This window comes from Callithrix jacchus, chromosome 8, assembly GCF_049354715.1.
Source record: "Callithrix jacchus isolate 240 chromosome 8, calJac240_pri, whole genome shotgun sequence".
NCBI classification, from domain to species: Eukaryota; Metazoa; Chordata; class Mammalia; order Primates; family Cebidae; genus Callithrix; species Callithrix jacchus.
This window is the reverse complement of record NC_133509.1, coordinates 116380174-116406478: the sequence shown is the minus strand read 5'-3', so window position 1 is coordinate 116406478 and position 26305 is coordinate 116380174. Positions and strand designations below refer to the sequence as shown.

The 26305-nt window shown below is 44.6% G+C and overlaps 1 protein-coding gene and 1 non-coding gene across 15 annotated transcripts in view; both read left to right on the top strand.

Annotated features, from left to right (window-relative positions):
- STON2 (stonin 2) overlaps positions 1-26305 on the top strand; it is a 189125-nt gene that overhangs the window by 3639 nt on the left and 159181 nt on the right. For 4 of the 14 annotated variants that reach the window (XM_035261211.3, XM_017977268.4, XM_017977263.4 and 1 more), the window contains exons 1-2: positions 12662-12807; positions 22350-22460. The gene's annotated coding sequence lies outside the window, so the exon portion shown is untranslated. Of the gene's footprint in view, positions 1-12661; positions 12808-13286; positions 13633-22349; positions 22461-26305 lie in introns of those variants that run through there. The other 10 variants (XM_078335559.1, XM_078335554.1, XM_078335551.1 and 7 more) reach the window with 3 other exon arrangements.
- Positions 5113-5252, top strand: LOC118145205 (U4 spliceosomal RNA). The gene has a single exon (XR_004730336.1). It is a non-coding gene; the product is annotated as a U4 spliceosomal RNA (small nuclear RNA).

The following is a 26305-nucleotide window of genomic DNA, read 5'->3' as shown; positions in this document are numbered from 1 at the left end:
CTACTTGAAGGGCTTGAGACAAGAGGATTGCTTGAGTCCAGGCCTTTGAGATTGCAGTGAGCTACAATTGCACTACTCCAGCCCAGGAAACAGAATGAGACCCTGTCACTTTAAACAAAACAAAACAAAAAAAGAGTAATCTCACTGATGCAAGGAATGTGTATCCCTTTCCACAAAGATTAAGACTGACCAAGAAGAGAATTATGTCCCCCATTGATCAGAAGTGAGAGGGTACATGGAACAGCAGGGCTCATTGGCATTCTGGGGTGATGGCCTGGAAAGCCCTGTACGGCAATAGGCATGACTGTCCCTAGAGAACTGGTGGGGAGCCCACAGGGTAGTCGGTAGCTGCTCTGGGTCCCAGCACAGTGTAAAGGATGTCTCCCCCAACCCAGCTGCCCTCCGGTTTAGAGGTGGCATTGCAGTAGAAATATAGCCAGTTAAAACTAGGGCATGGGCCCACACATTCAGCTCACACCGAAGGTTAGTAGGGAACAGGGAACTATCAATAGCTCAGAGCCCTGAACTTATCCTGTGTGTGATGTGAGTGAGAATCATCCCAAATAAGCACCCTAGCACGATTCTGGCAGCTCAATCTTGTGAGATCTCACAGGAGAGGTAATTCACAGGCAAGTAATGCAATCCACATTCCAGACGGTCCTCCTGGATAAAGAATCCAGCCACAGGATACCAAAAAGATCCCATAGATATGAATCCAAGAGCTCCTGGGGGCCTCTGGTCAACTCTACATGAGTGACAGTGGGTGAAGAGTCCCCCAAAGTGAAGAAATGGGAACAGGAGTGAGGACGTTGCCTTTGGGTCTTGATCCAGGCTCAGGGTCACCCACCTGAATAGCGCTGTCAGTCCCCCACTGGTGTCACAAAGTGTGGAACCCCTGAGGCCTGGATCCTGGCCCAGGGCCCCATTTGTCTGGTTGAAGGACAGTATTGCCAGTAATATACCTACTTTTCACTCCTGAGGCTGGAAAAGTCAGATACTAAACTAGTTTTCCTATTGCTCTTGCCACTAGGCATGGCCATGTGATTCAGTCCTAGCCACTGAAATATAAATGAGAATTTACCAGATGAGGAGGAGGTATTTTAGAAAGGTTTTCCTCCCTGATATTAAAAAAAAGCTTCTTTTCCAGGCCAGATGACTTTCTTCCTCCCTTAAATAAACTTTCGAATGATGAGATACCTGGAGCAAAATGATTGCAGCTATTTTGCAACCACAAGGCAAGAAGCCTAAGATAAAGAGACAAAAAGCCCAGGATAAGAGAGTAGAAAGAACTTGGGTCCTTTTGCCATTATTATTATTTTTAATAATTTATTTATTTATTTTGACATGGACTCTTGCTCTGTCTCCCAGGCTGGAGTACAGTGGTGCAATCTCTCTGCTCATTGCAACTTCCATCTCTGAGGTTCAAATGATTCTAGCTCCTCAGCCTCCCGAGTAGCTGGGATTACAGGTGCGTGCCAGGCTAATTTCTGTATTTTTGGTAGAGACGGGATTTCACCATGTTGGCCGGGCTGGTCTCGAACTCCTGACCTCAAGTGATCTGCCCGCCTTGGCCTCCCAAAGTGCTGGGATTACAGGCATGAACCACTGCATCTAGCTCCTTTTGTCATTATTAAACAACATACCCTGGGACTGCTAATGTCCAGACATTATAGGTCAGGTCAGATAGTGAAATGTCTTTACTCTGTGAGTTACCATAGCTGGTTATTCTGATACTTGCAGCTGGAAAACATTCCTACAAAATATAAGCTAAAATCATCAAAGTCCAGCTCAAGGGTGGGGGGGGGGTGCTGGGTCCTATGTGAGATGCTCAACGTCTCAAAGATTGGAAGAATCTCTTTTCTAAAGAATCTTCCAGTCTAGACATGAGATAAATGTGCAAACAGATGTGACTTCTGTGCCATGCTAGTAACACCTGAGCAGGTACAAAGGTTCAATCAATTTCCTAAAAGAATTCAATCTTTAGCTGAGTATGATCACAGATGTAAATTCATGAATGGTGGAAGACATTATTCACTTTTTTATGGAGTTGTCTTTTAATTCAGAGAGATCTGGTGACAGGTGGGACTCCCAGGGTTTCTTTTCTCTCAGATCTTCCTTTTTCTCTGACCCTCCCTCTCATATCAGTTTCTGACCTCATCTGACTCCCAAATCAGTTTCTGACCTCATCATCTCCAGGTGCTGCCTCCATCCTGGTGGTTGGTGTTTGTGGGGTCATGGTCATAAACTTCTGCATTCCTAATTCCATCCTGGAAGGGCAGGAGAGAATTCCTTGTAATTGGTATATCCTTAAGGTCCTTTTAAGGATTAAGCTTAATTCTAAAAAAATTATTCACAGTGGAGCAGCTAATAATAGTTAATAGTTAAACAAAACATTTTCTTGGTAAATATTGATTTCTCTGAAAGCATAATGTTAATAGGTTGTTGTGCTCTAAATTCCCCTTCCCATTGGGATGATTAATGGAATATTCAAAATAGGGAACAGGAAAAGCACACACTATTCCCCACACAAAAATGTCCAGATCACCGACAATTGCTAAAAAGGGGGTCTGGTATAACAAAATGCAGGATGGCATAAGAGAAGAGGCACATTTGTGAGCTTGGGGGAGCCAGGGAGGCCCTCACAAAGAAGAAGCATTTGTTGGGACCTCAAGGACAATTAGGAATGTATTAGGACACTTGGGTGCTAGTGACAGAAACTCAACTCAAACTAGTTTAAGAAAAAGGGACTTAGGCCGGGTGTGGTGGCTGACGCCTATAATCCCAGCACTTTGGGAGGCCAAGGCGGGTGGATCACAAGGTCAAGAGATTGAGATCATCCTGGTCAACAAGGTAAAACCCCGTCTCTACTAAAAATACAAAAATTAGCTGGGCATGGTGGTGCGTGCCTGTAATCCCAGCTACTCAGGAGGCTGAGGCAAGAGAATTGCTTGAACCCAGGAGGCGGAGGTTGCGGTGAGCCGAGATCGTGCCATTACACTCCAGTCTGAGTAACAACAGCAAAACTCCGTCTAAAAAAAAAAGAAAGAAAGAAAAAAGAAAAAGGGACTTAATTGTAAGGATACTGGAATCACTCTCACAAAATAAAAGGAAAAGTTGAATGATCTAGAGGAAGGAAGGGCAAGGAAATAGCTGGTCTTCAGCATAATTGGATTAGAGCAGTAGTCCCCAACCTGTTTGGCACCAGGCGCTGGTTTCATGGAAGACAATTTTGCCATGGTAGCAGGAGTGGGGGTAAGGGGGGTGGTTTCAGGATGGAACTGTTCCACCTCAGATCATAGACATTAGATACTCATAAGGAGTATACAACCTAGGTTGCTCGCATGCACAGTTCACAATAGGGTACACCGTCCTATGAGAATCTAAACCACTGATCTGACAGGAGGTGAAGCTCAGGCAGTAATGCTCGCTCACCTGCTGCTTACCTCCTGCTGAGTGGCCTAGTTCCTAACAGGCCATGAATCAGTACCAGTCTGTGGTCTGGGGGCTGGGGATCCCTGGAGTAGAGAATGCCTATTTTACTTGCCTCTTTCTCTCTGCATCTTAACACAGAGAAAGAGTAACTCCAATGTGCTGTTCTTGGTATGAAATTCTCAGGAAATCTGATTGGTTTACCTTGGTTAGGTTGACCACATGTAGGATGATTGGCTGTGGTCAGGGATATGAAGTCATATGAGAACTTGTCAGTTTCTGCTGAAATCACGTGGTTGGAGACAGTGGAGGAAGATCTCCAAGAAGAAAGGGGCAGGTGTTTCCAGAGGCATGCTGTTGTACTGTAGTTATCGTTGGTGGTGTGCATATGACTAGGCAGATAAATAAAAATAAGCAGAGAAGAGAAATGGAAGATGATAAGGATGAGTAGTTGATGAATAGCACACTGGTAAAGGGAAGATATCGTTCAAAGGCAAAGAAACATGATGATACATGGTACGTTCTGGGAACTACAAGTAGATTAGCATTGGTAGAATAGAAAGTTAAAGAGGTGGATGACAGAAGTTAAGGATGGAGAAGTAGCCTAAGCTTAATTAAGGAGGATCTTGTATCCCATCATCAGGAAGTAAGTAATAAAGAGCCACTGAAGGAATTTTAATAGGAGAGAGAAATGATGACATTTATGTACATTATTATGTAGTCATAGCTACATTCCAATAGCTATGAGAGGGATAGATTAGAACAATGTTTACAAATGTGGTACCAGGACGAACTGATTTTACTTGGTGCAAGAGTTGATTCTAAGTGGTATGCAAAAGGGAAATTGACTTTCTTTGGTTCATGCAGTGAGAGAGAGTTACTCTCTTTAAAATTCTCTTTTGGAAGGCCGGGCGCCGTGGCTCAAGCCTGTAATCCCAGCACCTTGGGAGGCTGAGGCAGGTGGATCACGAGGTCAAGAGATCGAGACCATCCTGGTCAACATGGTGAAACCCCGTCTCTACTAAAGATACAAAAAATTAGCTGGGCATGGTGGCGCGTGCCTGTAATCCCAGCTACTCAGGAGGCTGAGGCAGGAGAATTGCCTGAACCCAGGAGGCGGAGGTTGCGGTGAGCTAAGATCACACCATTGCACTCCAGCCTGGGTAAAAAGAGCAAAACTCCATCTCAAAAAAAAAAAAAAAAAAAATTATCTTTTGGTCTGTTCGATTAACCTAAGGGGAAATGATCCATTTGGTGCCTGTATGTTTTTTATATCTCTCCAAGGCTTGGTAACCTCCCTTTTCATCAAAGAAAGAGCAGGGCCTCAAACTCAGAACTATCAGCAACCAACTATATGCAGCCATGATTAAGTAATGTAGTTTTGTTTTCATTGTGTGATTTTTATAGTCAATCATCTTTTTATGGCAAATGATACTGGTTTTTCACTTATGATAATGATATCAAAAATCCTTTTTAGTAAAACTGAGCAAAATGAAAGCCAGGTCAAAGAAACAATTAAGGACATCATTATGCAGATAATACATGGAAATGGTAGCAATGGTGACAATGGGGCATAAGTTACTAAAATTTGGGATACATTGGATTAGAAGAAAATAAGTCCCCAAGAGACCAATAAGAAGGATACTGCAACAGCACATGAGAGATTTTAAACTCCTTGATATCAGCTTTGCACACTGGAGCATCGTAGCCAATGAGGTTTATCCGAGGTACGATTATTACTAATTGAAAACTTTTCCCAATATCCCGCCATGACGACTTGAAATATAGTTGGCATTGGTAATTTTTGACAGTCTCAACGGAGACTGAATTATTAAAAAAAAAAAAAAAGAAACTCCATGATATAAGAAAGACTTATCTTCTATTAATTTTGTTTTCCTCTCAGGAATAAGTTTGGAGGGCAGCAAGAGTAACTGTCAAGCTAGGAACCTCATCAGCAATGCAAAACATTGTCACAGATGTTGAGAAAGACCCCGAGGTTAATGCATTCTTTCCAACATTAGGTCTGAAAACGTCTCCTGAAAAGCTACCTTAAATCTAACTTTTGAAAGTGCACAATATAAGCGAATTAAATAAAAACAACTTGAAATTTGTACTTATCCTTCAAATTCCTCAAATATCACTTCCTCTGAGAAGCCTTCCCTGATTTTTCTGTGTCTAATTTGGCAGCTCCTTGCCCTGCGCTTTCAATGAAGCTTCCTACACATCTAAGCAGAGCTGTGGTAGGATGGTTTCTTTTCTTTTCTTTTTTTTTTTTGAGACAGAGTTTCGCTCTTATTACCCAGGCTGGAGTGCAATGGCATGATCTCGGCTCACCACAACCTCCACCTCCTGGGTTCAAGCAGTTCTCCTACCTCAGCCTCCTGAGTAGCTGGGACTACAGGCTGTGCCACCATGCCCAGCTAAGTTTTGTATTTTTAGTAGAGACGGGGTTTCACCATGTTGACCAGGATGGTCTCGATCTCTTGACCTCGTGATCCACCCGCCTCAGCCTCCCAAAGTGCTGGGATTATAGGTGTGAGCCACCGCACCCGGCCTGGTAGGATGGTTTCTTTGTGTGCCTCCTCATCAGGCTCTCAGTTGTCTGGTGACTGTCTTTCATCCTTTTTATCCCCTTTAGGGGACAAAACACCCCTTAGGACTGTTCTGGCACAAAATAGGTATGAGTTCAATAAATATTTGTACAACAAATAAATCTTTCTGCAAGGACACCATGTTATAGAACACTTGAAAGTCATTACATTCCATATTATTGATTTCAAGTACAGTAAAAGTTTATAGATGAGAACGATCAATATGAATAGAGAATGTATTGAAGGAGTTAGGATGTTACGGAGCTTGAGTTGGAAACAAATCTAAATAAAGATTCTTCAACAGCAGCATCTTACTAGCAAGATTTCATACTTGGAAGTGTGTGTGTGTGTGTGTCTGTGTTTGTGTCTGAGTGTTGGAGTGTGTGTGTCTGCGTGTGTCTGAATGGGGCATTAGAGGGAAGCAGGGAAAGAGTCAGGTCTTTGTGGTGAATTTCTCTTGTCCCTTTTTCCTCTCACCTTTCTCAAGACCAACCCTTTAGCATTTGGCTTTCATTGTCTACAATCCTTCCTGTTCCTAGCATGTTTCACAAAATGCCTCGGCCATAAATAAGTGTGGGGTGGAAGAAGGACCTTGCCATAAAGACAAAACTAAACCCTGTCTTAAGGACTGAAGTTTATTAATTAATTAATTTATTTTTTGAGACAGAGTCTTGCACTGTCGCCCAGGCTGTAGTGCAGTGGCGCAATCTCGGCTCGCTGCAATCTCTGCCTCCTGGGTTTAAGCAATTCTCCTGCCTCAGCCTCCTGAGTAGTTGGGACTACAGGCGTGCTCTGCCATGCCCAGCTAAATTTTTTTTGTATTTTTAGTAGAGACGGGGTTTCACCATGTTGGCCAGGATGGTCTTGATCTCCTGACCTCATGATCCTCCTGCCTTGGCCTCCCTAAGTACTGGGGTTACAGGCGTGAGCCACTGTACCCTGCCTGGACTGAAGTTTATTAAGAGTTCAGAGAGAGGAGCTGGAAGTGGTGGCTCAAGCCTGTAATCCCAGCATTTTGGGAGGCCGAGGCGGGTGGATCACGAGGTCAAGAGATCGAGACCATCCTGGTCAACATGGTGAAACCCCATCTCTACTAAAAAAAACCAAAACATTAGCTGGACATGGTGGCGCGTGCCTGTAATCCCAGCTACTCAGGAGGCTGAGGTAGGAGAATTGCCCGAACCCAGGAGGCGGAGGTTGCAGTGAGCCAAGATCGCACCATTGCCCTCCAGCCTGGGTAACAAGAGTGAAACTCCGTCTCAAAAAAAAAAAAAAGAGTTCATAGAACAATGGATACAGGGTTGATCTGGGTTGTGAGACATAAAAGATACAGAGTTTCCCACTCCCATGACTGCCAGTATTCTTCCAAACAGCCATTTAAAATGGTACTAGTCCTCCAAACCAGCAAAAGCTGCACTGCCATATGATAGCCGCTAACCACATGCGGCTACTTAAATTCCAACACAGTTTAAAATTCAGTTATTCAAATTGCGCTAATCACATTTCAAGTGTCCAATAGCCATATATGCCTAGTGGCTTCCATATTAAATAGCTCAGATAAAGAACATTTCCATCATCTTAGAACATCCAATTGAACAATACAGAGCTAAGGAGTAAATCCTCTCTGGGTTGCTGAAGGTGGGAGCCACGTTTTACTGCTTTCACAGGCTTAGAAAAGTTCCTTTACACTTTTAGCTACTATTTCTTTGGATTTAACCAACACTTCCCTTAGTGATGGTTTCTATACTTTCAGAATGTATGTATTCTTAGAAAGCATGCAGTGAATTTTCTTTAACAATTCAGCGGTTTTTAGCATATTCACAGAGTTGTATAACCATAACCGCTATCTAATTACAGAACATTTTCATCACTTCAAAATGTAAGTTCATACCCATTAAGCAGTCACCATTCATTTCCCCTGGCAACCACTAATCTGCTTTCTATCTCTATGGATTTGCCTGTTCTGAATATTTCATATAAATGAATCATACAGTATATGGCTTTTTGTTTCTGGCTTCTTTCACATAGCGCAATGTTTTCAAGATTTATCCATATGGTGGCATTTATCAGTACTTCATTTTATGGCTGAATAATATTCCATTATGTGGCTATACAGTACATTCTCACTTATCGTCATTGATAGGTTCTTGAAATGCAACCTTTAAGCAAAATGATGTATAAAAACCCCCATGTTCCTGTAAAGGAATTGAATAAACAATAATTAAGTTCCTACAGCATATTTTTGGTCACAAAAACATCACCAAACTGCTAAATAAAGAGCAAAAACATTTCTAATGTTAAAGGTGGAAATAAATGTGAGCTATATGTACACTCTTAAAAGATTAATAAAACCAAGTAAAATAATTATTTGGCCCATTATTCCAGTTTAAGATCTCAGGTGATAGGAGCCTATCTAGCAGCTCAGCACACCAACTGGGAACCAGTCCCGAACAGGACATCATTCCATTGCAAGTCTCTCTCTCTCTCTCTCTCTTTCTCTCTCTCTCTCTCCTCTCCCCTCCCCTCCCCTCCTCTCCTCTCTCTCTCTCTCACATACACACACACACACCTATCATCCTGGGACAATTTAGACACACCAATGAACCTAATGTGCACATCTTTGGAATGCAAAAGGAAATTGGAGTACTTGGAGAAAACCCCTGCAGATGTGGGGAGAAGGTGCAAACTTTCAGCTGGGAGTTGATTTTTTTTTCTCATCAACTTTCTAATAAAATAACATTATTGGAGGGCCATCTGTGCTATTGAATACATTTTGTTCATCTATCATTAGTTGACAGGCATTTGGGTTGTTTCTTTTTTTCTTTCTTTCTTTTTGAAATGGAATTTCACTCTTGTTGTCCAGGTTGGAGTGCAATGGCACAATCTCAGCTCACCGCAACCTCTGCCTCCTGGGTTCAAGCAATTCTCCTGCCTCAGCCTCCTGTGTAGCTGGTATTACAGGCATGCGCCACCACACCCGGCTAATTTTTGTATTTTTAGTAAAGATGGGGTTTCACCGTGTTGGTCAGGCTGGTCTCAAACTCCTGACATTGTGATCCACCCACCTCAGCCTCCCAAAGTGCTGGGATTACAGGCGTGAGCCACTGTGTCTGGCATCTACCTTCAGCTATTATGAATAATGATGGTATGAACATTTATGTACAAGTTTTTGTGTAGGCATAGGCTTTCAGTTCTCTTGGGTGTATATCAAGAAATGGGATTACTGGGTGATATGGTAACTCTATGTTTAACTTGTTGAGGAACTGCAAAACTGTCTTCTAAATCAACTGCACCACTTCACCTGTGTTCATTTAAGGATGAGCTTATTCTTCTTTTTACCTGACTGTGCCTGACATACAGAAACTACCTATTTACTGTTAGATTGGATGGCCGATCACTTTGCTCCACACCAAATGTCCTTCCAGTCTGGAACTGAAGGATGCCCTGTTGAAGACCAGGATAGGGTGTGGCCCTAGTCTCCTTAATACCACCCATTAGCCTGTCAGGGGTTTTAATCAGTCACTTCATGTTTATTAAGCACCTACTTAATTGAGGATACATTGATTGGGGATAGGTTGCTAAGTAATGCACAGTCTTCTAGTTAGAAAGATGGCCATTTAAGCAGATCACTAGAATGCCGTTGTTTAGTGATGTTCTGGAATATAAGATGGGCAAGAAGTTCACAACTCTGCCTGGGAGAATTAGTGAAGGCCTCACAGAGGAAAGGATATTTTAGCTGAGTTTGAGCATTAAGCAGCAGTCATTAGAGAAGTATGATACAGGGGTTGAACTAAATGAAGCATTTTGCTAGAGACAGAGAACAAACCAAGATATAAACGGTTCCTGCCCCCAGTAGATTCCAAGTTAATGGAAGTAGAATTCAGGTTCTTCTTTCACTTGTCATTCTTCCTTCATTTGCCATCCTTCTTTCGTTTGTCATCCCTGGGCTGAGTTTAATGTAATGCAATGAGGGTTGAGCAGTTTGCAAAGCATCTTGGGTCAGCTTGGTTCTCTGGCTGAAACAGTCCTTCTTCTTTGAAGTGATAGTTTGACCAATCCAAATGGGTTGATAGTTTGACCAATCCGGTTGGGGCCCCAGGAACCGCGGGGAAAGCCACAGCTATGGAAAGTGAGCAACCTGAATCATGGGCTGATGTCTCCACGTGCTTCTGATGCTTGAAGAGGGATGCACATGAAAGAACCCTCCTCACCCAATCCACACACTGTCTGCTCCGGTGTTCCTCCCAGGTGAGGTTCAACCGATGCCCATCCGCCTATTCAATATAAAGTGAATCAACTGTTTGTCCATTGATATAAACTGGTAATTTTATATTAGAAATTTTATACAGAAAACAGAGGTAATTTCCTCCCGGGGTCTTGGGCTCCTCAAAGTAAATGACTGTAAGCTCACCCTAGCGGAAGGGCCGAGACAGTTCAGAGTGAGTCAAACTGGTTAAAGACTTGAGTCTTTACTTCTCTCCTAAGCCAAATTTCTCACTCAAGGCATTCTGCCAACAGAGGAGTATAGAACAAGTGGGAAATGTCTGTGGGTAAATGGCTGTGCCGGGCACGGTGGCTGATGCCTGTAATCCCAGCACTCTGGGAAGCTGAGGTGGGCGGATCACCTGAGGTGGGGAGTTCGAGACCAACCTGACCAACATGGAGAAACCTGTCTCTACTAAAAATACAGAATTAACCACGCTTGGTGGTGCATGCCTGTAATCCCAGCTGTTCAGTAGGCTGAGGCAGGAGAATCGCTTGAACCTGGGAGGCAGAGGTTGCGGTGAGCAGAGATGGCACCACTGCACTCCAGCCTGGGCAACAAGAAAGAAAATCAGAAAGAAAGGAAGAAAGAAGGAAGGAAGGGAGGGAGGAAGGGAGGGAGGGAAAGAAAGCAAGCTACATACTTGCTTTCAAGGTAGTGCAACCAAGCCAAAGGTCTTAAAATATAAGCTGTGTTTGCTTACTTCTAGTCATTGCCTACCTGGGTGTTTAGAGGTGGTGTTTTTTTGTTTGTTTGTTTTTGTTTTTGTTTTTTTTTTTTTAGACGGAGTTTCACTCTTGTTACCCAGGCTGGAATGCAATGGCGCAAACTTGGTTCATCGCAACCTCCGCCTCCTGGGTTCAAGCAATTCTCCCGCCTCAGTCTCCTGAGTAGCTGGGATTACAGGCACGCGCCCCCATGGCCAGCTAATTTTTTGTATTTTTAGTAGAGACGGGGTTTCACCATGTTGACCAGGATGGTCTCGATCTCTTGACCTCGTGATCTACCTGCCTCGGCCTCCCAAAGTGCTGGGATTACAGGCTTGAGCCACCGCGCCCGGCTAGAGGTGGTGTTTTATGAGTAACACGACAAAGGTTTAGTGGCACCCAGATTTATGGTTTATGTCTTAGAAAGATTCAGAACAGATGGGAGAAGAGACGGAGGACAGAACAATTAGAATTCCCTATACACCCTCGGTTCTAACCAGTGCCAATGAAAATCTCTCCAGACTAAAAACTAGTGTCACTTGTCCACATGTTCACGAGGCATATGAACGTTCTTATGAGAGCCTCTTCTGTATTTCTGAATAAACAAATGCGAAGTGTTTGGAATAATGCCTAGTAAATAATATGCACCATAAAAACTTTAGGATCGGCCGGGCGCGGTGGCTCAAGCCTGTAATCCCAGCACTTCGGGAGGCCGAGGCGAGTGGATCACGAGGTCAAGAGATCGAGACCATCCTGGTCAACATGGTGAAATCCCGTCTCTACTAAAAATACAAAAAAAATTAGCTGGGCATGGTGGCGCGTGCCTGTAATCCCAGCTACTCAGGAGGCTGAGGCGGGAGAATTGTCTGAACCCGGGAGGCGGAGGTTGCGGTGAGCCGAGATCGCACCATTGCACTCCAGCCTGGGTAACAAGAGTGAAACTCCGTCTCAAAAAAAAAAAAAACAAAAACAAAAAAAACTTTAGGGTCATTGTCATTATCTAGTTTCATCTCTCTAGCTACGTATGAACTTCCCTGTAATCGAAGATCTCACCATCTTTCTCTTTTTCCCCTGAAACACCTAGCACAGTGTTTTTAATTATTTGTTGTCGTGATTAGGGCCTAAAATAAGTTCCTCTCCCTTTGAGAGCTCAGGTAGGACCACTGGGAGGTGGTGTGTAGAGTCCAACATGAGTCCACAAAATAAATTGGCGCCCGCTGTTTACAAGCGACTGTCCTGAGCCTAGGCCCTCTGTAGAGTCAAAAGTATCAATAAATGGACGTACGGGAGTGAGGCCAGGTGAGCATGATTCCCACTCTTAGGAGGTCTTAACTACCCGCCCGCAAACGGGGCGGGTGGGACTCCAAGGCGTTCCCCATTCCCTGCCATTTCCCTGTGGATGCTTTCCGCATTGCCTCGTGCCTGGATGGCCGGCCCCAGTGGGCGCAGAGGGTAAGTTCGTCCGGCTGGAGCCCGGGGAACCACCGGGAGGCGAGGCTGTGGCGCGGGAGGCTCAGCTAGCAGATCCCAGCGGCTCCCGGCCCGTCCCCCCCCCCCCCCCCCGCGCCCGGCTCTCCGGCTGCCCAATCAGAGCGGGGCTTGGGAGCGCGCCGCGGCCAATCAGGGGCGGCGGGAGCGGCGCCGGGAGTCGGCGGGCGCTGAGCAAGCCCGAGACTCTGGAGCCGGCGGCGGTGCTGCGGCTGGGAGGGAGTGCAGCGAGAACAGTGCGGCCGGGTGAGGATTCCGCGGCCAGACCAGCCGGCTGCGCCGCGGCGACGTTCCCGCGGGCGCTAGGGACCTGCGGATCGCGGCACAGGTAACTGTACCCGGCGCCCCGCAGCAGGAGGGCGAGCGCGCCCCCGAGAGGGGCCCCGCAGGTGAAGCGGGCGGGGGGCGGGCCGGCCGCGAGGTCCTAGCGCCGCGGTGCCCCCTGGCGCCCCCGAGCCTGCCCCGACGAGCCACGCGGAGGCGCGGCGTTTCCACCAGCCGCAGGCGTCCGGGGGTGGGAGAGGACGAAGGGACTCTGCCTGAGGCAGATGGGGGTGGAGGAGGACTCCTGCGACTCCCGGCCCCATACACAGACACTTTTGATCGACGGGTGTCTTCGAATTAGGGATGCCCAGGATGTCTTCATTGGCCCGAGTGGGGAGGCGACAACAGGTGTCCCTGGGGACGGTGCTTCCCCCACACTCCCCTCTCCTGAAAGCCCGGCCTTGGCGCCGCGCGTCACCTTCGGGGTGTCGGGAGGCAGGACCCCAGCCTGGCCTCAGGCGCTCTGCCCGCTGGACAGCGCCCAGAGGCTGCCTGGACGCGGGGCTTGGATGGAGTTTCCTCTGCGCGTTGCCAAGCAATTTGCCGGACACCCGCCTCTCGCTGGGATGAAGAGCTGAAGATGAGACTGTGTGCGTGTGTGCGTGTGTGTGTATGTGTGTGTGCATTCGTGCTGTGTGTGTGTGCGCGCGTCCGTGTGTTCTGGTGCAACCCCTACTGGAAGGAGCTGCCTGAGGGCTTTGAGTGAATCATTAACTGCTTTTGTGCAGCTCCTGGCCTCTGCCTGCCTCCCCGCCTCTTCCGAAGCTCCCCGTTTCCCCCTCGGGCAGGTCGTCTTTGCTCGCCGTGCCTCCCTCTTCTGATCTGTAAGGTGACGATAATGATTGAGGATTATATGAGCCAATGCCTGAAAAACACCGGTTTTTCAGCGCTAAGCACTTAATAAATACTGGCTCTTATTATTTATTATACCGAGTGAATGGCCTTTTAAAGAGTAAATCAGACGTGTCCAAACTGGCCTAGCAACCATTTGCAGCTCTGAACAGCTTTCTACACTTGAAAGAAAAAATGCTGTTATTAATGATACTGATAGTATCTTTTAAAGGTAACATATCCTTTTGGTGGGGCAGTAAAAAACTGATTCATTGGGATGGTTAGAGAAATCAAAGTATTCCAACTAGTAACTGAGAAAAGCTTTGTGGCTCTTGAAAAAATTGGTATAAATATTGTGTGAAAATAATATCATGGTACTTTGTTAAATATTCACCTTTCATTAGCATGGCTGATTTGCGGGAAGTGTTTAAAGGTTTTTATGCTTTTTACTCCTCCCTTAAACGAAAAAGTAAAATTAAAAAGAGGGGCAGGGAGAAAGAGAGAGAGTGAGAGGAAAAACTCAACCACGCAACAAAAATGCCAGTGGCACATAGAAACCTAAAATTGCAGTTGCTACTTTTAGGTGATTTTTTCCTATGCCTGACCTGGGTGGTCTGGTTTAATTCTTTGTCACTGTGTCACTTTTCTTTTCTTGGTTAATCTGAAGAATCTAATAATTGGCCCCTTTCATTTTTATTTTTAAAACTTAAAATATTCGTCAGATGCAGTGGCTCACGCCTGTAATCCCAACACTTTGGGTGGCCAAGGTGGGTGGATCACTTGAGGTCAGGAGTTTGAGACCAGCCTGACCAACAATGGAGAAACCTGGTCTCTACTAACAACACAAAATTAGCTGGGCGTGGTGGTGCATGCTGTAATCTCAGCTACATGGGAGGCTGATGCAGGAGATTCACTTGAACCCAGGAGGCGGAGGTTGCGGTGAGCTGAGATCACACTATTGCATTCCAGCCTGGGCAACAAGAGGGAAACTCCATCTCAAACAAAACAAAACTTAAAATATCGACATGTAGCAGACCTACTTGGAGTTTTGAACCCTCTGCTCACTTGCCTCCTACCCTGTGATGAATCCCGAAGAACCTTCTCAAAGCTTCTCTAGGGTTATGTCAGTGGGAATCTGTTTTACCACACCATACTACCTGCTATGCCAAAACCCACAGGCTAGGACCTGGAGAAATATGCAAACAAAATACCCCAGTATATTGTAGGGTCTCCTGTGCTTTTGCCAGGAGCCTTGGAATGAATACATTCATTTAGAGGAAATGCTTATCTTCTCAGGGGGTAAGAAGCCAACTTCCAGATGTAATCTTTCAAGTCTCAAATTAGCATGGCAGCCCTTTCAGTTGTTGATAAGGGGACTTTTACTCTCTCCAGTGGTGTGGGAGGATCTGAAGCTTGCTGCTAAGGGGGAGTCAGAGAGATGTGTTGGGATGAGCAAAGATTCCTGAGTTGGGAGCCAGACCCCCACCTGGTGAGATCTCAGACTGTGACTGACTCTGGAAAACTTCCACAAGTTGCTTTGTTTTTCCAAGCCAGGCTTCTGCTTTATAAAATGAATTGTTCAATTTTTAATTTCATTATTATTTTTTCTTAGAGGTTGTTCTAAGGATAATACTAATGAATGGAGAAGCCCTGGCACAGTTCCAGGGACATGGTTACAGGTCTGTAGCATCCAGAGATCTTAAAAGTTATACCTGGTGAAAACAAAAAGCTTGATTGAGGGGTAACACTTGAGCTGAGTATAGAATGATGCAAGTCTCTTGTGCAGTCGGGTGAGGTGGGATTGGAAAGAAGGCAGAGCAAAGAAGGGAAGACATTACAGAATGAGAGAAGTGATCAAAAGTACTATTACAGTCAGCTTACGGTAAATAGCAAGTAACCCCCAAATCTCAGTAATTTACAACAACCAAGATTTATTTGTCTCTCATACTGTATGTACAGTGTAAGTCAGGAATTGTTCTTCCCCTGATTTGTCATCATTCTGGGACCCACTGAGGCTTAAGAAATAGCCTCTCTCTGGGTCAATGTAGATCTTATTTATGGCAAAAGGAAAAAAGACATGATAGAACAAAACTGGCACCTAAAGTCTGCTCAGAAATAGCAGCCGACACTTCATCTCTCATGCCGTTGGTCAAGGTAACTTACGTGGCAAAGCCTCTGTCAGTGGTATGGGGAAGTCTAAACCAGCTGCAGACAGCGAGATATGGCTGAGCAGGAGGAAAAATGCTGAAGGAAACAAGGTCAGGAGGTGGCCCAGAGGCAGAGTTGTTGAAAGGCCCTGGGTCGCGTGCTAGGAGATTGGCAGGGAGCAGCCACTGAAGAGTTTTGAGTTGGGCTTTGACAGGGTCAGATTTTCTGGCTCAACACACGTCTCTAGTGGCCGTGTGGAGAGAAGATTGAAATAGGTGAGATAAAAAGCAAGAGGTAATGAAGGCAGGGCAAATACAGTGGCCTTTAATCTCTCTCTCACCATGTGTCACATGACTTCAGATTCCACGACTAGAAACTGATTTATTTGGCTCTTGAGCGGCTTGCCTTCTTCACAAGTTCTCTCCTAAAATGTACGTGCTCTCTCATCTTGAAGTTCTTATTTTATATCATCTGAAGCAGTGGTTCTCAAACGTTAGTGTGCTTCCAGATCACCTGGAGGGACTGAGAAAATGCAGATTGCTGGGCCTGGCGCCTAGAGTTCCTGAATCAGTCAGTCTGGTCTGGGGCCTGGAAATGAGTATTTCTGACAAATGCTCAAGTGATACTGATGCCATTGGTTTCACACTTTGAAAACCACTGAACTAAAGGGAGACATTAAGATGTGATTGAGATAAATACCTGAATGGAAGAGTCCAACGGAAGGAGGAAGAGGGCTGGAAGGTCTCAGCATTTTCCATCAGTTTTGCTGAAGGCTGGCTCTGGCCATGAGCAGTAGGTGCTGTAAGAGTAACTGATTCTCTAGATGTATATTAAATTGCAGATGCAGTGTTCATAGTGAGGAAATGAAAAAAGCTTGGGTCCAGAGAAGCATACAAGTGGTGCTTTGACCTGTCCTGTCCCTTTGTAATTTTGCCCAGACTTCCCGTCTTGTCATCTAGCACACACCCTTTTATCTGGCTCCAGACCTCTCACTCAAGCCTGTCCGTTTATTCCAATCCTGATCCCTCAAACTTCTTGTCATTCCAGTTATAATTTTTTCTGGAGCTGAGCTTGCCCACTGGGTGGACATTTGGCTGACTTTTGATATAGTCAGACCAAGAAATTGCTTGCTTTACTTGAGTTCAACTTCATAATTAAACATCTGTGCCATGTGGTCATACAGATTGTGATCAGTACCCCCCACCTCCAAGATAAATAATCCCCTGAGAACCCAAGATTGTCCAGCATTTGGCTTATACTAAGAGATGGAACAAGTTATTACAATTCCCCCTAACCGTGACTCATCACTCCTGTAACAACAGAGCATGCCAGAAATGGACATAAAGGAGAAAATATGTTGGGGTGTATAACATGACACAGGAAATAAAACACAGTGAGTGTCTTTTTTTTTTAAACTCTATTTGAATTCTACCTAGGGTCCCGAAAAATCAGTGGTGTGCCAGCATGTGGCAGAGAGCATGTAAATGCATGAATTACTTCTAGGATCACCAGTCTAGGATCACCATTTTAAGTGCTAACCATTTTAAGTGATCAGCTTAGAATATTTGTTTCAAGGTCTGTTGAGTGCAGAATTATCCATTGGGGTATGAATAGAAAATTCTAGAAATTCAATATGCTTTTTTTTTTTTTTGAGGTGGAGTTTTGCTCTTGTCGCCCAGGCTGGAGTGCAGTGGTGTGATCTCGGCTCACTGCAGCTTCCAGGTTCAAGGGATTATCCTTCCTCAGCCTCCCAAGTACCTGGGATGATGGGTGCCCACCACCATGCCCAGCTAATTTTTAATTTTTTTTGAGACACAGTTTCACTCTTGTTGCTCAGGCTGGAGTGCAATTCGTAATCTCGGCTCACTGCAACCTTTGGCTCCCAGATTCAAGCAATTCTCCTGCCTCAGCCTCCCTAGTAGCTGGGATTACAGAAATGCGCTGCCACACCTGGCTAATTTTGTATTTTTAGTAGAGACAGGGTTTCACCATGTTGGTCTGCCTGGTCTTGAACTCCAGACCTCAGGTAATCCACCTGCCTTGGCCTCTCAAAGTGCTGGGATTACAAGCATGAGGCACTGCACCTGGCCACAGCTAATTTTTATATTTTTAGTAGAGATGAGGTTTCACTATGTTGGCCAGGCTGGTCTAGAATGCCTGACCTCAAATGATCCACCTGCTTCAGCCTCTCAAAGTGCTAGGATTATAGGTGTGAGCCACTGCATCCAGCTTTCTATATGCATATTAAATGTGTATAAAATAAGAAATGTTATGATGAACTCATACTATAAAATGAAGTGAGATTTGCAAAGATCCTTGTTCCAATTGAGATTTGACAAAGTCATACCTTGAAGGTATGCTTTCTGAAACAGGAAAAATTCCTCCAGGATTCTATGTACCTTCCCAGAGATGGATGAGAAAGCTTAGAACCATAACCTTTGTCCTGGAGGCCTGAAGCCAACTGTTTCCTTCTCCAGGTCATTTTGGAAAGCCAGCAGTTTTTCCCCTCCTGCAGCTGTGCCCTCAATACTGCCCTTACTTTGTCTACTCAATGGTGAACTACCACAGTTCCTTCCAGCTCAGGTTTCCAGGAAACCTGGCTTAAAATTTCAAAAGGTACAGCAAACAAAACCGTGGACGTAACTGTGACAGCCAGTGAGAGAAGGGACACTTAAACCAGCCAGGGAGATTTCAGATGCTGAATAATTCATTAGAAGGTGCTGCCATCCTCACACCTGTAATCCCAGCACTTTGGGAGGCTGAGGCGGGCGAATCATGAGATTAGGAGTTCGAGACCAGCCTGACCAACATGGTGAAACCCCATCTCTACTAAAAATACAAAAATTAGCCAGGCGTGGTGGCATCTACCTGTAATCCCAGCTACTAAGGAGGCTGAGGCAGGAGAATTGCTTGAACACGGGAGGTGGAGGTTGCAAAAGAGATTGCGCCACTGCACTCCAGCCTGGTAGACAGAGCAAGACTCCATCTCAAAAAAAAAAAAAAAAAAGAAGGTGCTGTCATCCCCTCTGGATAACATTTACCCAGCAATTTGATATTTAAGAAATGTTAAGTATCAAATCATAGAAAAATATTATCATCTATTATCTAATTATATTAAATATATACATGCTTATTTATCATATGTATTTTTTTAAATCTCTAGCACTTTCAGGAGGTAGACTTCTAGTGTTATTGCTGTCTTTCCAAAATGCAGTAACAAAAATAGAAACAGTTGGCCAAAATTCTATAGATAGCTAATAGTAAGGCAGGATTGAAACTCAAGGTCCCCTGAATTTTTCATTCATAACATACACCTTTGTCACCCCAGCTGGCTGCCTACTAACTTGGACAGGTGCCCTGAAGTGGCCTCACTGACTGGCAATGGGTGGTCACTGTTCCTTGTGATGTTTTGTCACAACGAGGAATGTGAAGTTGCTTTGCAGATTGCTAATGGCTCAGTGCAACCTTTGGGAGGTGGGTGCACGTGAGTGGTATTGACCATCTGCTGAGTGCAAAGCTTTGAGGAAAATGTTACGAGGAATTCAGAGAAGTGTGATGCTCAGTCTGACACAGCCTCTATGCTGAGAGCGAAAGGCATCTCAATAATAGGTAATAGGTAAACCAATAATAGGTAAACCACAGGGAGACCAACAGTAAGCAAATAATCCAAGGGGCTACCAAGTGCTGTGAATTCAGACAGAGTCTTTCCCAGATTGTGCTGCGCTGGGAAGCTTCAGGGAGGAGCAGCTACTTGGGTTGGATGGAGAAGTAGGATTTAGCTAGGTGGGAACCCTGGTCTTCAGGGAATAGACCTGAGTGAACCGTGCCTCTGCACTGGTCCACAAGCTTTTCAGGTCCATTCACTGGGCTACTGTGTCTGAAGTAAAGGGATCAAGTGGGAGAGAAGGGAAGTAGGACCTAGATGACTTGTTTTTTTTTGTTTGTTTTTGAGATGGAGTCTCACTGTCACCCAGGCTGGATGGAGTGCAATGGCGCAATCTCGGCTCATTGCAACCTCTGCCTCCAAGGTTCAAGCGATTGTCCTGCCTCAGCCTCCTGAGTAGCTGGGATTACAGGTGCCCACCACCATGCCTGGCTAATTATTTGTGTTTTTAGTAGAGATGGAGTTTTGCCTTGCTGGCCAGGCTGGTCTCAAACTCCTGACCTCAGGTGATCTGCCTGCCTTGGCCTCCCAAAGTGCTGGGACCACAGGCGTGAGCCATTGCACCCGGCCTAGATGACTTTTTAACACTTTCCTTTTTTGACTGCCATCAGACTATTTAATCTTTGTGAAATTATGAAAAGCACTGTTTAATCTGAATGGCTTACATAACCTACAAATGAAGCCATTCAGTGATTAGTAGATGAATAACACTGGACTCCGATTTGACCCTCTTTACATGTTTATTGTATTAGTAGGAAAGCACTTTGGAGCTAAAGATGTCAAACATCTATATAAATAAAATCGAATCCTATCATAAACTCTGTCAAATTTGCAGGCAGTTGGTCTTACTCCATTTGTAATATAACCTGGAAAGGTCAAGTGACTTGTTTAAAGTCATGCAGAAATCCCCTGGCGCTTCTGTAATAACTGACCCCACTTCCCCTGACATTTGGTGGTGTCTAGCTTAAGTCGCCTTACATATCTTCCTAAGGACGGTGACACTAAGAATGACACTAAGATGACACTAGGGCCCCTGTCATCTAGATAGGATTTCTCCTACTCATATCCCATGGGGGGTCTCAGCTGTGACCCCCAAAAGGTCCTTGTTAATGTTAAGCTTGGGGTGAAATCACTGGAAGCTTCTCTTTCAGGCTTCTCCCTGGCTTTCATTGAAAGAAGGTGCCATTTTAATGCTGTGTGTCCTTGTGAACACACCATCTGAATGAAACAGCATTCTCAAGCGTTTTTCATGCCAAATGCCAAGAAGTATAGAGGGACTATCAGTGGCTTTCTATCTATCTGAACTTTGGATTTAGACATTAGACCCTTGCCAGCTTGATAGAATCCCTCCATTGGCTGCCTTTTGAAGTTAGCTAACTGGTTTAAAAAAACCAAATGGGATACTTTAAATGAAAACAGACTTTATTTCACTGTTTGCCTTAGAAACCGAAAACATTTGTCTTAAGCTTTTTTTTTTTGAGACAGTGTCATTGTGTTGCCCAGGCTGGAGTGCAGTGGCAGGATCTCAGCTGACTGCAGCCTCTGCCTCCTGGTTTCAAGTGATTCTCATGTCTCAACTTCCCGAGTAGCTGGGACTACAGGGAAGCTGCCTACTTTTTGTATTTTTAGTAGAGACAAGGTTTGGCCATGTTGACAAGGCTGGTTTCAAACTCCTGGCCTCAAGCAACCCACCCACCTTGGCCTCCCAAAGTGCTGGGATTACAGGTGTGTGCCGCCATGCCTGGCTCATTTTTCTTAAGCTTTTAAAAGAGAATAATGAGAATGCCATGGTTAAATGGATAAAGCTGGGGCGATCCATATTTGGTAGACGCATCCAGTTATATGTGTTTAAATGTTGTTTATTATGTGAACTCAGAGCTGTCAAAAATATACTTTAATTGTCTATTTCCTCATCCTTGCCAAACATAAAATACTCATATTTTTTCTGAAATCATTCCATGTCCCTACATTTCCCTCCACTTCAGACTTCAAACAGTTGAAAGGTAGAAAACTTTCATGGTTGCTGAAATTATCAAAAACACTGTCAGTAGCTATCATACATTGCATCTTACAGTCATCTGCTGAACCCTGATACTGTGTTATCTTTCTTAATTTGCAACTCAACACTGTAAGGTCTGGAGGAGTAGACAAACAGAGGCTGGGGCTAAGTACTTTGTCAAAGGCTGTAATGGAGCTGGGCTTTAAACCGACCACTCTTAATCTCTTAGATCTAGAAGCTATGCCCTGAGTCACTGTGGTATCTGGAAGCAAAAGGAAATGTGCTCTCAAGAGTTAACAGGGGCTATCTGTCCACTCTGGTCACACCCTGGGAAATGCCTGGTAGGAGGAAAACTCCTTTTGTTTTTGCAGGGTCAGTTCACAGTATCAGCAGGGCAGTCAAAGCATACTTCTTTCTCTCTCTCTTTTTTTTATTTATTACTAGCTCATCCTTATTATTCTTGTTATGATCTCTAGACAGGCAGCTAGTTAGGGAGTGAGAATCTTATTTGAGTAAATCCCGCTGGTTTCTCAGTCACCACCCATCAACCTAATTGACATGGGCGGGGCTGTGCTGTCTGCAACACAGCTGGCGCCTCCAGCTGTGCCATCCATCACACTCAGGCACCCTGGAGTGCACATGCTCTGTTTCTGGTTGATTTTAAGTTCCCGATGCCTGAGCAGGCCTTGGGGAGGCAGTCCCAAGGAGTCAGAGTTGTTTGCTGTCGCATGTCAGACTCTGGTATGGGTGACTTGTGACATCCTGTCATTTGGTTGCCCTTTTCCCGTGAAGGGTGTAGAGAATACGCATCCAGAAATGTCAGGCACTTTGCAGAGGTGGGTCTTGGCCATAGGAAAGCCAGATAAGAGTGCAGGTTCATTTATACATATGTTTCTACTCATAGGAAAACAACTCGCAAGGCAAAAAAGCACATCTCATGGATGGAACATGGTGAAGTGGTTACGAGAACAGACTTTGGAGCCAGACTGCCTGGGTTTGAATTGCGCGGTTTCAGGCAAGTTATTTAATTTCCTTGAGCCTCAGTTTCCTTGTAAAATGAGAGGGTAATAGCAGAACCTACTTCATAGGGTTATGAGGATTATATGATTAATTAAATGAGCAGAAAAGCAGTCTGACATTAGTGTCTGAGAGATGAGAAGTATCACGTAAGTGTTTATCAAATAGCACATAAAAATAAAGTGATAGGTGGACGTCATGGTATGTAGGTTACACAGCGCTGTAAGACAAAACTTACATGACTACCTCAGTTAAGATACGGTGAAATATATTCAAATGAAATCTTATGAAGCGTACTAGGGAAACTAGCCATCTTAAAGATTCACGTGAGAAATATGTTGGTAAACTGCCTTTTTGTAAAATGAACATGAGAAAACTGTGTCAGAGGAAAAGAGAGGTCAAGGTTGGATGACTCAATGTTTTGGGCCAGGGGGACTGGAAAGGTAGAGTGCCATCATCTTGGATGGGAAGAGCTTCTGCCACAATAGCTTCAGCGGAGGGAGAGTCACTGGTCAAATCTGGATAAGTTTGAGAGTCTTGTTAGGCGTTGAATCGAAGATGTTCAATGGGCACCAGGAAAAGTCAAGTGAGAAGTCAAGGCTGGAAGCATCTGTGTGGGGGTCCCTAGCTTATAGATGGACTCTAAAGCTGTAAAGGAATGAAGGTATTTAACAGTTGGAGAAGGGGTCCTAGGGTTCAATCAGGGGGGCATTCCAGCTCCAGTGGGAAAGTCAAGCTGGGCTCAAGTTTTCTAGTTTGTGCTTTTCTTCACTTTGCCAGTGTAAAATGAAGTATGGACCTATTGACATTTTCTTTGGGTGGTTTTATCATTTGAACTCCATAATGCCATGGTTAAGTGACTGAGTTAAGACTAGAGTCAGATACCATTTCACCCCTTACTATCTTTCTGCCCTTGGGCAAGTTACTTAGTCTCTGAGACTCATTTTCTTTGCCTATGAGTTGAGAACTGGTGGTTAAAAATGCCCATCTCATAGGTGTGAAGGCTCAGTAAGTTCTATGAAGCTGTTCACCACTTTATCTCTTGAAAGATTCTCACCATTCATGTACATTTGTTAAAAGTGGAGAGTGGTGACAGTCACACATGTTTAAAGCCCTTTGAATTTTCCCTAAGCTGGAATCCACATTTTAATTCAACTATTCAACTCCTATTGCCACTGTTTTTCTTCTTTTAAAAAAAAAAATAAAAAAGAGAGGTCAGGGAGATCCTACAGTAAACACACATATATGCCAGTTACTTATGTTTTCTCTGTAATTGAAACACTACATCCAGTGATCAGCTCTGGCCTCTATATGTGCTAATTGCTGTAAGAATCACAGATGCTCAAGCATTCAGAGATAATGAAAACAAACACAGAACAAAAGGGATACTACTGGATGATGGTGTTTCAGTATTATGTATAACCTCATGCTTGCTCTTTGCTACCATGAGCCAGGTAAGAAGGTTCTCTCATTCTTCCCTAAGATACTAACTGAGCTTCCCTACTTTTTTTTTTTTTTTTTTGATGTCAGAGTTTCACTCTATTGCCCAGGCTGGAGTACAGTGGTGCGATCTTGGCTCACTGCAACCTCTACCTCCTGGGTTTAAGCGATTCTCCTGCCTAAGCCTCCCAAGTAGCTGGGATTACAGGGGTAACCCCCCATGTCTGGCTAATTTTGTGTTTTTAGTGGAGATGGAGTTTCATCTTGTTGACTAGGCTGGTCTTGAACTCCTGACCTCAAGTGATCCATCCACCTCGGCCTCCCGAAGTGGTGGGATTCCAGGGGTAAGCCGCTGAGCCTAGCCTCTCCTATTTTAAATCCAAGTTTTACACTTGGTTGGAAAATTCCTCTACTCCATTTTATTTCACTCAGCAAATAATAATAATCTGAATCTGTTTCTAAAAAACTCTTCACTCTCAAAGCTAAATAAAAACCCAGAGATATGGAGAATCACATTCTGGAAGTCTTGTCACTCCATCCTCTGATTATTATGTCTGCTCTGTTTGCATTTATGGTTTATATGCTTTGAATTTGTGGCTTTTCTGTTTTGCAAGAGTTACTGTCAGTGAGATGTCTACCAAAAGAAATACTGCTATTAGTGGTGTCGGTACCAACGGTATTTAACAGTGTGGTGTGTTTCTAAATCCCTACTACTGTTTTTGAGAAACCGATGGGTGTGGATGATGTGAAGACTGAAAAGAAAAACTTCAGAAACAACAAAGCAGGAACATTAATAGGAAAGAGCTTCCAGTGTTTAAATTTTTCTTTTGGTCTTTCAGGTTGAGGAAGTAAAGAGAATAGGCGTAAATGGTGGGAAATTTCCATCAACTTAAAAAAACAATAGAGTACATCATTCTTAGCTCCTGAGATGAGAGCCCAGGAAGTCACACGAGGTCAAAGGATCCTGTCCCATTTGTCTGTGGTGACAGTCTCTCCTCCTCCTACAAGGAATCCCTTACCTTTAAACAATGGAAGTATCCCTGAGAAGTTGAAGAAATGCAGCCGATGGAATTTTAAAAAGCAAATCATTGAGGGATAGCCTGGGGAGAAATGCCAAATGTGGGTGAAGGGGAGAAGAAAAGCAAAGCACACTGCCATGTGTGTACCTACGCAACTGTCTTGCATGCTCTGCTCATGTACCCCAAAACCTAAAATCCAATAAAAAATTAAAAAAAAAAAAAAAAAAAGCAAATCATTTTAGAAGTACCCAGTGATTATACTTTTCTGTATTTTCCAGTTTTTTTAGTGAGAGTGTATTCTGTTTATAATAAAAACAGAAATCATAAAAATATATATATATATATTTTTTGAGACGGAGTTTCGCTCTTGTTACCCAGGCTGGAGTGCAATGGCGCGATCTCGGCTCACCGCAACCTCTGCCTCCTGGGTTCAGGCAATTCTCCTGCCTCAGCCTCCTGAGTACCTGGGATTACAGGCACTCGCCACTGTGCCCAGCTAATTTTTTGTATTTTTAGTAGAGACGGGGTTTCACCATGTTGACCAGGATGGTCTCAATCTCTTGACCTCGTGATCCACCCGCCTCAGCCTCCTAAAGTGCTGGGATTATAGGCGTGAGCCACCGCGCCTGGCTAAAAATAATTATTTTTTTAGATGGAGTCTTGCTTTGTCGCCCAGGCTGGAGTGCAGTGGCACGATCTCGGCTCACTGAAACCTCTGCTTCCCATATTCAAGCGATTCTCCCACCTCAGTCTCCCCAATAGCTGGGGTTACAAGGGTGAGGCACCACTCCTGGCTAATTTTTCCATTTTTAGTAGAGATGGGGTTTCACCATGTTTGCTAGGCTGGTCTCTAACACCTGACTTCAAGTGATACGCCTGCCTTGGCCTTCCAAAGTGCTGGGATTATAGGCGTGAGTCACCGTGCCCCATTAGGAAAAATAAATGTAAAAGGAGGAAATAAACTAGGAGTGTAGGGATGAGTGCGTTGTCACCATTGAAAGGTGCTCATTTGCTCACATTTGATAATGTGAGAATTCTTTTGTCCTGCAAGTTGTGACACTTCATAACATACCTGCTCTCCACATCTAGAATTTACTTTAAAAGTAGGGGGTGTCAGTAGTGCATTTCGTGTATCAAAACCCCAGACTCTACCAAAGCAGCCAGGCCTCAGTCAATAGACATTGACTCTCACGCTGTGCCAAGCCCACCCAGTGTGTCCCAGTTCCTTATGGCTGTCCCGGGCAGTTGGAGACACCCACATGCCCCTGCCTTCAGTCAGCAGACACAAACTTGGGATGCGTCTGTGTCTCGTTTGTGAGAGGCCTGGTTCATAAGGATAACCCGCAATCAGCCTGGGGCCCCTGTGGAGCCGCAGCCTGCGGTT